The sequence below is a fragment of the Corvus brachyrhynchos genome, unplaced genomic scaffold (genome assembly GCF_000691975.1).
Source record: "Corvus brachyrhynchos isolate BGI_N302 unplaced genomic scaffold, ASM69197v1 scaffold525, whole genome shotgun sequence".
Taxonomy (NCBI): Eukaryota; Metazoa; Chordata; class Aves; order Passeriformes; family Corvidae; genus Corvus; species Corvus brachyrhynchos.
Genome location: NW_008238341.1, coordinates 630,058 through 645,446, shown reverse-complemented (window position 1 = coordinate 645,446; position 15,389 = coordinate 630,058). Strand labels below are relative to the sequence as shown.

The following is a 15,389-nucleotide window of genomic DNA, read 5'->3' as shown; positions in this document are numbered from 1 at the left end:
CATGGTCCAGGGCCAGGTTGGACGGGGCTTGGAGCAGCCTGGGACAGTGGAAGGAGACCCTGCCCATGGCAGCGGGTGATGAGCTTTAAGATCCCTTCCAATCCAAACCATTTTGGGATCCCAGGAAAAATCTCCTGTGAGAGTAAGAAAACAACCCCTCTAGAGCAGCCGGAAGGAAGGTCCTGAGTGTGGCCAGGTGGGTGACACAGGGTGGGTGATGGTTTGGTGACCATCATCATCCCGAGGCTGTGACCCCTTCCAGCAAACTGGATCCCCATAAACATGATCCAGCTGCCTTCCTGAGCAATATCTTCTGTCACCTCTGAGCCCGGGCTGTGTTTTCTCTCTGCCCTTCTCAGCACCTCATCCTTGACCTCCAGCTCCACACTGCATCTCCAGCTCACCTGCATTCCTGCCTCTCACATCCTGCAGCTGAGCAGCACCTCATCCCCCAAAGCTCAGCATCACTCCAGGAGTGAAATCCAGGACTCTCCATGTGCCACAGTCCTGTCTGAAGGGACCGTGACAGAGCCTGGGTGCCACCAAAAGCCTTTTCCCAGCCAGTCCTCAACAAAGGATCTGTGCAAAGAGGGTGGCTGAGAGCCATGCCAGCATCCCAAGGGTCAAGGAGCTGAGCCTGGCCCGAGGCTCTGGATAACAACACTTGACTAATTGAGAGCCATGCCAGGCACCAGCTCTTGCTGGCAGCCCCTGACTACTAATTCGTGGCCTTTCTTTGGGGAGGGGTGGGGAGTGGGGAGAGTCTTGGTGCTGTGAGGATTTGCAGGCTCCATCCACACTGTGGCCAGGCTGAGTGCCCTGGGAGAGCTGAAGGGAAGAGCTCCGTGGGCAGGGCTGAGTTAATAGCAGTGGGAAGGGCACTTCTTGGTAACTGGCTTCTGTGACCTGAGGAGAGAGGAGGAAGCCTTGGGCTCTGAGTATCCAGAGAGAAATTCAAGACCTCCCAGTGGTGGGGGAAAGAGAGCATCCAGGCTGTTGGGAATGGGTCCCTTTTGTGAGCAACTCTTGTCACAGGGGATAAGGAGGGAGGATTAGTGCTGATGTCAGAGGCTCTTGGCTGCAAACAGAGCCACAGAGAGCCATAAATGGCCCTTACAGAGGGAATACCAGGAGTGTGCGGTGGAGGAAACCGATCCAAGGTCCCGATAAACCCATCAGGATGATTTCTCACTCTCCGTAGATCCAGAAAACTTGTTACGATTATTTGCATTGTTACTCTGGGTGGCATTTTACAGCAGTATGTCACGACATGGTGATAGGGGTTAGTGGCGAGGTGGCATTCAGTCAAAGGTTGGACTTGATGATCTTGGAGGTCTTTTCCAATCTTCCATGATTCTCTGGGTCCCTTGGGGAGGAAGATGTGCAGCCTGCACGTCTGCCCCAGGCTCACGCCAAGCATAGTAGGGTTTGAGTTTTGGTGGCTGTCACAGCCCAGGTTGTGTCCCAGCCACGCAGGGTCCTTTGGGCAGGGCTGTCCCAACAGGACTCGGAGGAGCCCATGAGCTCAAGGACAGGTGACCATGGTCCAAAGCAAGGACACAGGCCATGGCCCTGCTCTGCTGGGGGTCTCCTAGCACTGGACTGAGCCCAGCCTGGTCCTGTTGCAGACCTTGAGAAATTCAGCCATGAGCGATGAAGCACAGGTGAGACAGATCCCAGGATGTGCAGAGCACCAGAAAGGAGGATTTTTTCCCTCACCTTCAATCAAAACAATTCCCTTGCATCCACAGTCCCGGAGCTCTGCTGGCAAAGGCAGCAGGGGGCACGGAGAGGTCGGGGGGCAGGTGAGGTGAAGGGATGAGGTGGGTAGGACCAGACCTTCTCACCAGCCATCCCAGCCTGCTGTTTGCTTGTCACATTAGTGATGCTGCCGGCTAGACAGGGACAGGAGAGTTGTACTGCCTGGGGCACGGGGAGTCTTGCTTTCATCTTCTCACTTTACTGTGCATCAGAGGATGTGTCTGGCTCCCTTCTTGTGAGGGAGGCACAGCAGAGCCCACGCTGCTCCGGACACGAGCAGGAGCTGTGGCTCCTCCTGTTCTCTCCCGTGCTGCTCAGCTGGGCCCTGTTGCAGCCAAGAGTGAAACCAGAACCTGGGAAAGTGCAGAAACTACCTCAAAGGGCTGGATTGAGCTTTCCAGAGCTTCAAAGCTCTGAGTGTTTGTTTATAATAGAATCCCAGAATGATTTGGGTTGGAAGGGACTTTAAAGATCACCCGGTCCCACCCCCTGCCATGGGCAGGGACCCCTTCCACTGGCACAGGTTGCTCCAAGCCCCATCCAAGCTGGCCTTGAACTTCAACAAGATTTTGACACTCTGCTTTCTTGTTTCTTCCAGAATAAAAGGCAGGGGGTTGTAACATTTGAGCATCCTAGATGTCTCATGTGACTTCCACCTTTGGCAGGGCTGCTGCCAGCACTGCATAAGGGAAGTCATGGCTTTGGGTAGACAGTTGTTGCTTACCTCCAAAGGCAGAGCTTTCCCCATGGTCGCACTGACTTGTCCCAGATCTGCACCACCCTCCTGGGGAAGGAACTTCTTCTGATGTCCAACCTGACCTTCCCAAGTTATGATTTATGGCCACTGCTCCTTGTTCGACTAAGTTTCAAAGGTTCTAGCGCAGAGGTGTTTTACATCAGTCTGAATACCCGTTAGAATCCCAGAGTGGTTTGGGCTGGAAGGGGCCTTAAAGCTCAGCTCATTCCACCCCCTGCCAACCTTCCACTAGAGCAGGTTGCTCCAAGCCTTGTCCAGCCCAGCCTGGGACACTTCTAGGGATGGGAATTTTCCTCCATTTCTGTCCTGTCTTTAGCTAAAACACCTTTCTGGGAAGCCATCAAGGGACAGGCAGCCCATCGGGTCCTTGTACATGAGCCTGTGTAGCTCACTGCTTTTTTCCCTAATGAAATCACTGATTTTCTAAGGAAATACAGGAGACTCTGTCTGTCAGGACACCAGTGGAACATTTGATTTGGAGAACTGCTGGCTGGAAGTGGTTCTGTGAAGTCTGTCCAGGAACTGCATAAATGGGGGACCACAACAACCCGAGTGGGGAAGCATCAGCTGAACTGAGGTGACTGAGGTCTGTGAGAAGCAGTCTCATACTTCTTGATGTTTCAAGACCTGGTAGGGTACTTCTTGTGAAGAAAACTGACACAAAAGGGGGAAAAGCAGAAATTTCCTGAGCTTTGGAGCTATCTCACACAGGGAGGAGCCAGCACAAAGCCTGTTTGCCTGTGTGACAGAGCAAGCTGGGCTGCTGTCCTGAGGTCACTGAAATCCCAGGTTTCATCTTTCGGGGACTTCACTGGATGTGTTTCTTGATAATTTGGGCTGGTCCCAGGCTCCAAACCTCCTGAAACCTTGACATCCCCAGGGCTGCTTCTCCTGCCCCAGCTAACATCCAGACCTTGCCTTCCATGGACCCGTGTCACCATCCTGGTTCCATCATCTGTCTTCTCTTCCATTCACCCACAGCTCCATCTTCATCCTGACTGTCACCAAAATGTGATGTGGCTTGGCATTTGCTGCCCTCCTCCCCTCTCTTGTCCCAACCTGTTGCCTTCACTGCATCCCCCCAGCCTGCAGGAGCCGGCAGTGAATGCCCAGGAGGGATCCTGCCATGCCCAAATCCCTTCTCCTCTGCCACTGGAGACCGTCTGCAGCAGATGGAAGGAGCTTTGCCAGCTGCTGGCTCTTCAGGAGCCTCTTCCCGCTCCTGTGGTGGGCAGTTGGGGGTTTGTTGGCAGAGCAGGGGATGGGCTGCACTGCTGGAGCTTCCCGAGCAGATGCCCTTCCCTGCCCGCCACCATCTCTGTGGGCTCCTCCTCCTGCTGACTCCCAGGCTTCCCCGTTGCATAAATTACACCATGAGTTTGAGGATCATTTTTCCCACACCTGCCTGGGGCTTCAGAAACCTGTTCCTGTGCATCTGGAGCTGACTTTGGTCAGAAAACAACAGTCTGTCCATGATGGATGGGGTGGAAAGTCCCTTCTGCTGAAGCAGGGGCTCTCCCAGTGTGCCACCATCCCTGCTCTGTGCTGTGCTGGGAGCTGATGGGGAGGCTCCAGGACTCACCTTTTCCTCCTGTGTTGGTTTATCTCTCCTGCTGCCCTTGGCAAACACAGCCCTGGGGCAGTGCCCTGGGGCAGGTGGGGAGGCTGGAGGTTGTAGCAGAGGGGTTACTGCAGCCTCCTGGCCGGGTGTCCCTCGTCCTTCTTGGGGTCCCTGGGGGTTAGTGGGGTCCCTGTGGGAAGGGATGAGTCTCTGTGTGACCCTGTGCAGGCAGGAGGATGCTCACTGTGCCTGGGCCTCCTCAGCCTGGTCCGTGGCCATCCCTGCCCTGGCAGGGATGCAGGAGGCAGCTGCATCGCTGGGGCTGGGCAGGAAATGCTCTTCCAAAGGCAAAAAAAGGGTATTTCCAAAATCTTCCCCTACACACAGGGAACTGGTGGAGTTTGCCGTGCAAGAGAGCAAGGGAAAAAGTTCAGTCACAAATTAGCAAGACTCAGTGATGCTCCAAGGGCTGGAGCCCCTCCACAGCCAGGCTGGGAGAGTGGGGGAGGTTCAGCCTGGAGAAGAGAAGGCTCCAGGGAGAGCTCAGAGCCCCTTGCAGGGCCTAAAGGGGCTCCAGGAGAGCTGGAGAGGGGCTGGGGACAAGGCATGGAGGGACAGGACACAGGGAATGGCTTCAAATGGACAGAGGGCAGGGTTAGGTGGGATATTGGGAAGAAATTGTTTCCTGTGAGGTTGGGGAGGGCCTGGCACAGGCCTGGCACAGTGGGAGGAGTCCCTGCCATGGCAGGGGATGGAAAAGTCCCTTCCAACCAAACCATCCTGGGATTCTATGGATGCTCTGCAGCAGACATCACTCTTTCAAGGACTATGGCTCTAAGCTTTCCGTGTTAGAAATTTTGAAGTCAGGTTGTTCCTAAGGACAGTTATCGTTGCAGTTAATTGGCACCTTTTGGGAAAGTATCATTTTATGGAAAATCTGGGGGGCAGGTTGGAGGTGTGGGGGTCTGGCTCCCACTGTGTTCCTGCTTCCCAACAGCCTTTGCTGGGGACATCCCGTGATCCAGAGCAGATGAGTTTTCCACGTGCAGAGGGGGCCAGGAGGTGGGGACACCCTTGGCATCTTGTGACCCCAAAGCTGCTCTGGCAGCGGCGTGGGGGGTGCCAGGATCCTCTGGAGCAGCTCCTCTGTGTGGGAACAAAGCCCTGCAGGCTGGGTGGCACATGCAAATGGGGACTGCAAACCCCACTGAACAAAGAGCTCAAACACAGCCAAACCCTCCGCTGCCCGGCCAAGTCGCTGGGCTTGTGGCATTAGCAGCTGCTTTAAAGGCTGTAATCTACACCAAAGCCTGCCTTGATTCAAGTGGGGCCACAGCCAGGACCAGCTTTGGGCTGCTTTGCCATGTTTTTAAGATTTTCCAGCGTTTGTAGTTACAGCCTCAAGGAGCTGCAGGCTGGGCCCACTGGGAAGTTTTCCAGACACTTGACACAGCGTGGGTACCAGCCTGATGAGGCCACCTTGCCAAGAACCTCGGAACAAAAACCTCACACACGGTGAAACACCAATTTTCCAGAGCTCCAGCAAGTCCAGGAGTATCCCAGACTTGAGAATTTTTACTCCTTTAAGGGCAAATGTTGTTTATTAAAGAGCCCCAGTGCTGCCATCCCTTGCTTTCCTCAGCTTCTGCTGGAGAGAATTCATTCCAAAAGCATGTGGCTCCTGAACTTGCCATCACAGGGGCAGAACTGGGAAAGGAATTGGGGGAATAAATGTTCTAATAGTCCAAGGAATAGCAAACCCTTTTAGTAGGAAAGTCACACAAGTGTTGGTGGAGGGGCTTCTGGAGGTCTTCAGCCCAACCTGCCATGCAAAGCAGGGTCACCAGGGTCCCCATGGAGGGCAAGTCAGGAGAATCCTCCCTTCTTCCCTTCCTCATCCAGGTATTCCTCACTGTGGTGCGTTCAGAGCTCATGTTGGAGGAAGGCATCTGAATTCAAATCCATTCTCCAGGAGCGCCCGTGGTGAGCCTGTGATGTTTAAATGGCAGGAGAGAGTTTTACCCAGAAAAGCAAAAAACGAGGAAGGTTTTAACCAGAGAAACCGATTTTCAGATTGATACCTGGATGTGTTTGGACTCTGAGCCAAACAGGAGCACAAAAAACGGGGGCCTTGGGGTCAGTGGTGAGACCTGGAGTGGGGACAGTTGGACCATTGTACAGTGACAGTCACCTGCTGGGGACCATGTGGGACTGGGGAGCTGTGGGGCAAGGAGGGAAGGCTGGTCTGGATTAGGTGTCCTGTGGGGGAGACAGTGGTGTGAGACATCCAGGTCTCTGGGAGTGCGGGGGTCAGTTGTCCTGGCTGTCCCCTCTGCCCGTGCTGGAGAAACAGAGGTCACCCCCACCCCTGTGCCTACTGCACCTGCCTGAAGCCTTGCACAGGAGCTCTGTGTGCTCCTGCCACTTCAAACACAGCTTTCCAGACTGCTGGAGCCTGGATCCCAGCCTAGAGGTCTCCAAGCCCTGTGGATTGAAGGTCAGGACAGCCCTTGCTCCGTGACTGATCACAGCACCGTCCTGGCTGCTGCACAATGTCACCTCCAGCCTCACTGCAGGGTGTGGGAACCCTGTCTTGGGGGATGCCCTGCTCTGGACCCACAGGGAATCCTGCTCCCCACCTGCTGGAGCTGCCTGGGTTACCCAGGCAGACTGGGTCCCTGGGTGAAGGCAGTGAGAGGGAAGCTTGCCCCCTTCCCCCAAGGTTTTCCCAGTCTCCCCCTTCGCCGCAGTGGCAGGACAGTCACAGGCATCCCCTGCCAGATGCTCTGGCAGAACTTTCTGCTCTGACAGAACCTTCTCCCCAAATCCCCCCATTCCCTGCCCTGTCCCGTGGCCTCTGGACTGGCTGGTGCCTCGCAGCATCATGGTGCATTTCCCTGCCACTCTGTCTTCAGCCGCGGGTCAGGCAGTTAATCCTGACCCCGATCACAGCCGCTGCTGCACGGGGTAATTGAAAATGCCAGAATTCCCTGCTGACTCTCCTATAATAAAAGCAGTTCCCCCCGTCCGGTAACCTGACACTCCAGGGACCGAGATCTGTCAGGAGGGCTCCGAGGAGATGCTGGAAAGCTCCCAGCTGTTCACCTCGCTTTTTCCCCTGGGTGATTTCAAAGTGTAGCCGGGGAGAGGCCACGGGCCGGGCTGGCTTTGCTCTCTCTGCACTGTGAGTGTTTTCCAGAGCAAATGTTGACTCTGTCTGACATGACACGGGTTAGTGGTATTAAAGTGATCAGAGATAGGGGGTTTGCTGCCTGTAACCTGACTCTCCCAGCTAAGCCAGCAGAGGAACGGGGCGCTTTGATTTTGCCGGGATCTCGACAGCGCTGCCCCACTGGCAAGGAGTAGGGCTGAGCCTTCGGACTGGCAGGTGAAGTGGGGCTGGCTGCAGAGTGGGGGGCACATTGCATGGCAGCCTTTCAAATGGCTCTAAAGATGATGAAAGAGAAGTTGTGGAAAGATCCTAGTGTCCCCCCTGCAGGCTGGAGCCATGCAGTCCCACCAGACACTCCCAGAAGATGCTGCCAGCAGAGTCCAAGCCCTGGGCTGCTCCCTGCAGTGCTGCCCTGGCTGATGGCAGTGTCTTTTCCAATTTTTTTCCTTTTACAGCAGCAGTCCAGCTTCCCAGCCTGCACAGTGTGACCTCCCACAGGTCACAGCAGCACCGAGGCTACAAAGGGGCCCTGGAGTGCCGTGGACATTGTCCAGTGTGTAGCTGGATGTGGCCTTGGTTCACTGGGAGCCAGACCTCCTAAAAACCACTGGCAGTGGTGGTGGCCCAAGAGTCAGGACCTGACACAGAAAATTGGCCTCTGCTATCACAGTCTGTTAGACAAGGATGCCCTGATGGGTCCCTCGGGATGGGATGAACCAGGATATACTGAATCATAAAATCACAGAATCCCAGACTGGGCTGGGTTGAAAGGGGCCTTAAAGATCATCTTACTCCACTCCCTCCCATGGGCAGGGACACCTTCCACTATCCCAGCTTGCTCTAAGCCCCATCCAACCTGGCCATGGACTCTTCCAGGGATGGGACAGGTAGAAGTGGGATAAGAGGGAGGTGACCTCAGGATGTTGAAAAAGCAGGGCTGGGAGAAAGGAACAGCTCCCAGATGGAAGCTCTTGTTGAATAAAAGAGGACTATGTCCTAAGAGATGTCCTGCGGCTCCTGGAACTGCTCAGAGTTGTGATATTGTGGGGATGGGCCGGAGAGAGAAACACATGAGCTGCCTAAGAACCCTCAAATCAACTCAGAGACATAAAAGCAAGGAGAAAAATGGGCCTATTTCTTTCTCATTGCCCCAAAACAATTCTTCATTGTGTCATGCCCCCCTGCTGCTTTTTGTCAGCTTTCTCCTAATGAATTTCCCTGGGCTTTAGAGAGAGTTCTACCAATTACATGAATTTTGGATGCATCAAGGATCTCTCACCCCGCTCCCAGCAGGACTGGGATGATAGGAAATGCACGAACAGCCTCATCCCCCTGCTCAGCAGGGAGGTGCAAGGAGTGAGGAGCCAGCAATCATCTCCTCCCTTCCCTGAGCCGGGGGGCACAGCCTAAAAAACCCAGTGGAAGTGCCCAGCGGAGAGCGAAGAGCAGCTCTGCAGGGCCAGGCTGAGGCAGGGCAGTGTCACCTTGGACACACTCAGAGGAATATCAGACCTCAGCGAGGAGGTGGCTGCTGTCTCTGCAGCTGAGAGATGGATCCTGGCTACTGAACTCAGTTTAGAGGTTTACGTTTGGAAAAGAGATTAACAAAAAATTGGGAAAGGTAGAGGAGAGAGTCATCAGGCTGATAAATGTGTGAAGTGCTCAGGAAACTACTTGGATAACAGAAAGGAATCACAGAATAATTGGCTGGTTTAGGTTGGAAGGGACCTTAAAGATCCTCCAGTTCCAACCCTCCATGGACAAAATTTAAATATTTTCATTATCTTTCAGTTCTTCCATGAGGACAAAATTCTTTTTCTAGACTGCTCCTTCATTTAGTTACAAAACCCAGAAAAGTTCCTGCAGTTGGAAACTGAAGTCCATAAATTTTAACCTGAAAATAAAAGGTGCATTTTCAAAGAGAGCTTGAGGGAAACCTCCCCAGAGGCATAGTGGGCTCAGCATCATCTGAAATCCTCAAAGGAAGCAGGGGTGTGTCTATGTGTAACATTCTCAGGGGGTCAACCACAAGTGTTTCAGCTGTTTTTAGCTCTGCCTGGGTCTGTGCAGATGTTCAGGCCTGGGTGTTACGGAGCTTTTCCCAATTCTCTGCTAGACTGCTGTGCTCTTGCGCTGTCTCATCGCGCTGCCCTGGGTTTGCTGTGACCTTCTGCAAGTTTTCCCCGTGATTAAAATGTCATTGTTTCTCCTGGAAAACTCACATTTTGTTCCTTTTTGTTTTCTTCCATTTCCTTCTTTCCCTTAATCCTTTTCATCATTTCCAGCAAGTCCCAAAGAAGCAACTATTTGTATGAAAGTTGAATTCTGGCTATGCCAAGCCTGAGGCTTCGCAGTGTGGCCAACACCCGCTTTGTCCGCACAGGAGATCAGGCAAATCCTTACTTACAGAACCCAAAGCCGCTTGTGGAGGATCAGTGCTGGTTAAGCTGCCTGTGTGTGATGGATCTGTGCCACTTGGGGTTTGGTACAGGCTGCTGAAGGAGCCTCCAGGTGCTACTCTGGAGCCATGGAGCTCCCTGTTTCTGTGCCCAGGGAGGTCTTATCCTCATGTCACAGCATCCTCAGGGAGCAGCTCTGTCGCAGGGAAACCTGGACATGCTTTCAGTCAAAGATGTGAAGCTGTAAAGAGAGATGTGCCTGGTTGGGATCTTTAGCAAAAGCTCTTTAAACAAAAAAAGGAAGCTCTTTCATAAAAGTGGCTTCAGCCTCATAATCAGAGCCCAGACCATCACTTGTGATCTCTTGTCCTTTTTTTTTCCTTCAGAAGACACGCTTTAAAATGCTGAATGTGCCTCAGCTACAGTGCCTGGGAGGCAGGACATGGTGGGGCTTGTTTACAGGGTCGTGGCAGAGAAGGACTGTGCTTTGTGACCAGAAATTGGGATTTTCTATCTGGGCTAATCAGAAGGACTAAAGGGTGCTGATACAGAGGGGCTGCTGAGGGAAGCCCCATCCTTTGGCGGTTTAAAGATTCATCTAACACAGCTTCCCTTCCCTGGTGTGGTGTTGGACCAGAGGCTCTGGGGGTCCCGTCCCAGCAGCGTTCCCAGGATTTGGTGCTCTAGGGAACTGAAGGGGGCAGTGGGAGAGGAGGGCTCAGTCCTGTCAGCCTTCACAGCTCTTCTCTGTGCTCCGTGTGGAGGCACCTGGGCCTCTTGGGTCATCCCTTTCCTCAGCACAGTCCGTGGAATGGAATGGAATAGAGCACAGAATATTGCAGTTGGAAAGACCTGCAGGGATCATCTAGTCCAGCTGCTTCACCTAGACATGGATAATGAACCTGGGAGAGGCCAGAGCAGCACAGCCTGGGCTGTGTCTGTCCTGCTGCTACTGACTCCACACCACAGCTCTGGGACCAAGCCCAGCCACAAGAGGACAGGATGCATTTCTGTGACTGTTACCCTTTTATTAGATTAGAGCATCAGGATGTATCAGGCCCACCCTGACACAGGCCAGACCCACCTCGTGGTACAAGAAGCATTGGCCTCTGTGAGGCTGAAGCAGCTACACTGATTTCCAGATACTCCTGAACAGCCTGGTGGCTTTGGTGCTTCCTTTGCCAAACCCCACTGGGACTGCATGTGTCCTCCCCAGTCAGTGTTTGAGCCTTCCTGGGAGACAGTCAGTCAAGAAGGACGTAAAATCCCACTTTTTCCATAAGGATGCCTTCATGGAAAATATGCTGTGTAGTGGGATCTGAGACCTGCCTGGCAATGTCCACCTTGTGACATTGAGCCAGCGTGGTTTGAGAGGACACTGTCTTGAGATGTCTTCAAATCCCAGACTCGTTTGGGTTGGAAGGCACCTTAAAGCTCAGCTCATTCTACCCCCTGCCATGGGCAGGGACACCTAACACCATCCCAGGCTGCTCCAAGCCCCATCCAATCTGGCCTTCGGCACTGCCAGGGATCCAGGGGCAGCCACAGCTGCTCTGGGCACCCTGTGCCAGGGCCTCCCCAACCTCACAGAGGAGAATTTCTTCCCAATATCCAACCTAACCCTGCCCTCTGGCACTGGGAAGCCATTCCCTGTGTCCTGTCCCTCCATGCCTTGTCCCCAGTCCCTCTGCAGCTCTCCTGGAGCCCCTTTAGGCCCTGCAAGGGGCTCGGAGCTCCGCCTGGAGCCTCCTCTTGTGCGGGTGCGCCCCCCCAGCTCTCCCAGCCTGGCTCCAGAGCAGAGGGGCTCCAGCCCTTGGAGCAGCTCCGTGGCCTCCTCTGGACTTGTTCCAACACCTCCACGTCCTTCCCGTGCTGGGACCCCAGGGCTGGGGGCAGCTCTGCAGGGGCATCTCACCAGAGCTGAGCAGAGGGGCAGAATCCCCTCCCTGGACCTGCTGCCCACACGGGGGGATCAGCCCAGGACACAGATGATTTTCTGCCATTCCAGCCTTGGTAAAGCTCAGCGGTGATCCCTTCAGGGAGGTGGTGGCCGTGCAGCTCTGCTGGCAACATCTGAGGATGGGGGACCTCCTGAATCCCATCCTTCCCAAGTGTTTCCAGTTCCTGAGCTCAGGCAGTGCCCTGTGTGTGCTGCAGCTGTCAGCACCCCCACTCTGACCCTGCCGAGCTGCCCCGAGCCACAGAAGTCTGCTCAGCTCCCTGGATTAAGATAAACTGCCAAGACGCCAAGCCCAGCCTGGGCAGGGGTCTGGCTGTGATCGGTGTTGTGTGGCTGTGCAGGGCCTCGGGGTGGTGACCACGGAAGTGTCACTCGCATCCCTCCCGTGCCTCTGCCCCAGAGGGGTCACCGTGTGGGACACGTTGGCTTTGTACATTAGTGGATTTTCATTAAGCTTGTTTTACACTCCAGTGGTGGTTTTGGTGTGGTTTATTTCTCCAGCAATTCGGAGAAGCCACAGGGCTCCACTCTGAGGAATCTGAGGAATCTGAGGCCATCCCTGATCAAGAGGATGCAGAAAGTGCCTTTCAAGGACTGCAATGACTGGGTTTGCCTCAGTGCCCAGTGCTGATAATGCCAGGGGTGTGGGTTTGATCCCCATATGGACCATTCACTTCAGAGATGGACTCAATGATCTTTGTGGATCCTTTCCAACTCAGAATATTCTGTGAAATCTGTGAATTCCAATGACATTGAGGCTTAAGGGATTCAGTCAGGAGCAGTGTTTTTATTGGCTGTGGAATGAAGGTCTGTTTGTTTTTTGTGCTGGTGGGACACACCTACTCCTGGAGACCCCATCAGGATAAATCCACCTCTGTTCACACCTTCATGGTGACATCTTACGGTGATCACGGCTCTGAGAGAGGAGACTCTCCGTATCTGATCTCCTCTGTGTGTCACAGGGCACAGTCAGCTGCCTGGGCCTCATGTCAGGATCCAGCTGAAGCTTTTCCTCCTGACTGGACCTGGGAGAGTCACTCTGAGGTCTGGCTGGCTCCTCTGAACTGGTTTCAAACTCAGACATCCAGTGCCAGCCCATCCCTGATTCACAGGACTGGGAGCATCTCTGCACCCCAGGCCCGCACCTGGGGTGAAGGGTGTGACAAGGACCATGTTCTTTGGCATTAGCAAAAAATCCAGGAGGGGGTTTGTTTCCATCTGCTCGGCACTCTTCGGCCACACCTGGCATCCTGAGCCCTCCCTGGGGCTCCCAGTATCACAGTCATGGACAAACCGGAGCAGGTCCAGCAGGACAGTGAGGTTGGGCTGGGGCTGGGGCATGAGAGGTGAGGGCAGCTGAGAGCTGGGTCTGACCAGTCTGGAGAGGAGGAGGCTGAGGGGTATCGAGGGAGAAAATGGTGGAAACGTCCACAAGACACAACAAGCAAAATTCCAGTGGAATGTGAGGGAAAGTTTCTTCCCCACAAGAGCAAGGCAGCTGGGGGCTGCTGCTCAGAGAGCCCGTAGGATCTCCATCCATGGGGATCAGATTCATTAGGTCTCATCTGGACACAGTCCTGAGCAAAATGATCTGATTTTGAAATTACTCTGCCAGCCTGTGGGACCAGAAACATCCAGAGGTCACTTCTGACCTAGGCCTTGCTGTGATTTTATTCCTGTGCAGTCCCCTGGTGTTTGTGATAAGAGGAGCAATGACTGAGGCCATGCCATGGGGAGGTTCCTGCTCTTCCAGAGCCACCCCTTGCCCCAGGTGTAGGAAAAGTGCTGAGGTTGCTGTAGTCATTCATCTCACCTGCAGCACATTTGCCTCATTAAGCTCGTTAGATGAGCCCCACCTCATCCATGTGGGTCTTTTGCTGAGCCAGACAAGGGCAGGTTCACGAGGTACCAGCAGCAATGAGTCACCCACGTCTTGCTGTAGCTGTTGTCTTGTACAGCTCCCACAGGAGCTGCCTTGGAGAAGTCCTGTACTCCCAGGCTGGGGTCAGTGCATGGGACTGGAAGAACAACATCCTAGAGACCTCACTCCTACCAGGAGGAACCTGAAGCTGAGGAGCTTCTCCAGCTGCCAGGCCACTGAACCTGTGCCCAAATCAGGGGATGTTGCCACATCCCGGAGTCGTGGTGGGGCAGCTCTGGCTGTACGTGGCCCCTGCCCTGGAACAGCCCAGTGTGTGAGTGTGGGATCAGTTCCCAGAGCAGGTGGCAGAGACATCACGGGCTCTGTGCTCTGCTCAGTCCAGTGCCATCCCTGCCTCAGGGCATCCACAGCACGGTCACATCTTCCTCCTCAGGCTTGTCTCCAGAGACAGAGATGTTTGTCTTGAAAATCGCAGATGTCTTACGGAATCTGTGTCGACAAGGAAGCAGCGAGCTCTGGCAAGAGCTGACAGGCTCCAGAAATGTTACCTGTGTTTTGTCTTCACGCCAGCGTGAGAAACTATTCCCAGGAGTTTGGAAATATGTGGCCTGAAGCAGTGGGACTGGGATGTCAAGGCAGGAGGGGAGCGGTGCCACGGAGCAAGAGGAGGGCTGAGGTGACACTGAGGGTTTCAGGCTGTCGGTTAATGGGGCTTGGCTTAAGCAGAAGTGGATGGAAGGACTGGCCTCAGGATCTGTTAGAATCATGGAATGGTTGGGGTTGGAAAGGCCCTTAAAGATCTGGGCACGGACACCTTCCACCAGACCAGGCTGCTCCAAACCCTGTCCAGCCTGGCCTGGGACACTGCCAGGGATGGAAGCTCTCTGCTGCCCTTCTAGTTTTGTTCTCCTGGACAAAACTACAACACTGCTGAGGCTAATCCACATCACACCTTCCTTCAGGAGTGGAGAAACCCAGGCAGGTGAAGGGAAATGGTGCAGCAGTGTGGTGGCAGATCTTGCACTACCCAAACCCAGCCCCTTGGCACCCAGACATTGAACATCCTGGGAGCTGCAGTGCTCTGAGTCAGAAAAGCAGCCGTGAAGAGGCAGATGGTGGATCAGAAAAATGGCTTTTGTTGGTGTGTTGGAGAGGAGTTGCTCAGTGGTAATTCATTGTGATGTGCAGGAACATGCTGGGGCCATGCTTGTCCAAGCACTATGGTCCTGCCACTGCCATCCCAGCTGGCACAGCTCCTGTCACTGCCCCTGATGCCAAGGCGAGCCAGCCTGGAGCTGGGTGAGAGGTGCCTTCCTTTGGGTGCTGCTCCTCCAGGCTGTTTCCCAGAGCTGTCAGAGGAGTTGTTCTTCCATGAAATATTGCAAGGGTTGGACTTGGGAAAAGCCCATCTGAGTGCAAATGTCTCTGCATCCATTTGGCCTGGCATGCAAGTGATGGGGGAGCTTTCATGCTACCACTCTCCAGTCCTCTCCCACCCCTGAGGCTTCTGCTGTGCCCTGAAGCTGCTGCAGTGGTGAGCCTGTGCTGGCAGACGTGCCAGGGCTAACGCTCGGCTGCAGCTCGCGCTCTCCAGGGCTGGGCTGGGCTGGGCTGGGCTGGGGGAGGCCTGGGATGGCCCCGCACTGACGTGGATGTGCTGGCAGTGCCAGCAGCAGGCTGGGCACGGGGAGGGCACGGACACGCGCTTGTCTCACCAGTCTGGGATGTGGAGAGAGGAGGCAGTGCTGGCACCCGTGGGCGTCAGCCCTGCAGCAAGGGTGGGTGGGTGTTGGCTGCTCTGCTGTCAGCACCTAGAATCAGAGAATATCCCAGCTTGGAAGGGACCCACAAGGATCATCCAGTCCAGCTCCTGGCCCTGCCCCGCCACTCCCACAAT

General features: G+C 54.5%; 1 protein-coding gene across 4 annotated transcripts in view; it reads left to right on the top strand.

The window, feature by feature from the left end:
• EPHB2 (EPH receptor B2) overlaps nucleotides 1–15,389 on the top strand; it is an 89,442-nt gene that overhangs the window by 47,866 nt on the left and 26,187 nt on the right. The gene's annotated exons all lie outside the window — the stretch shown is intronic.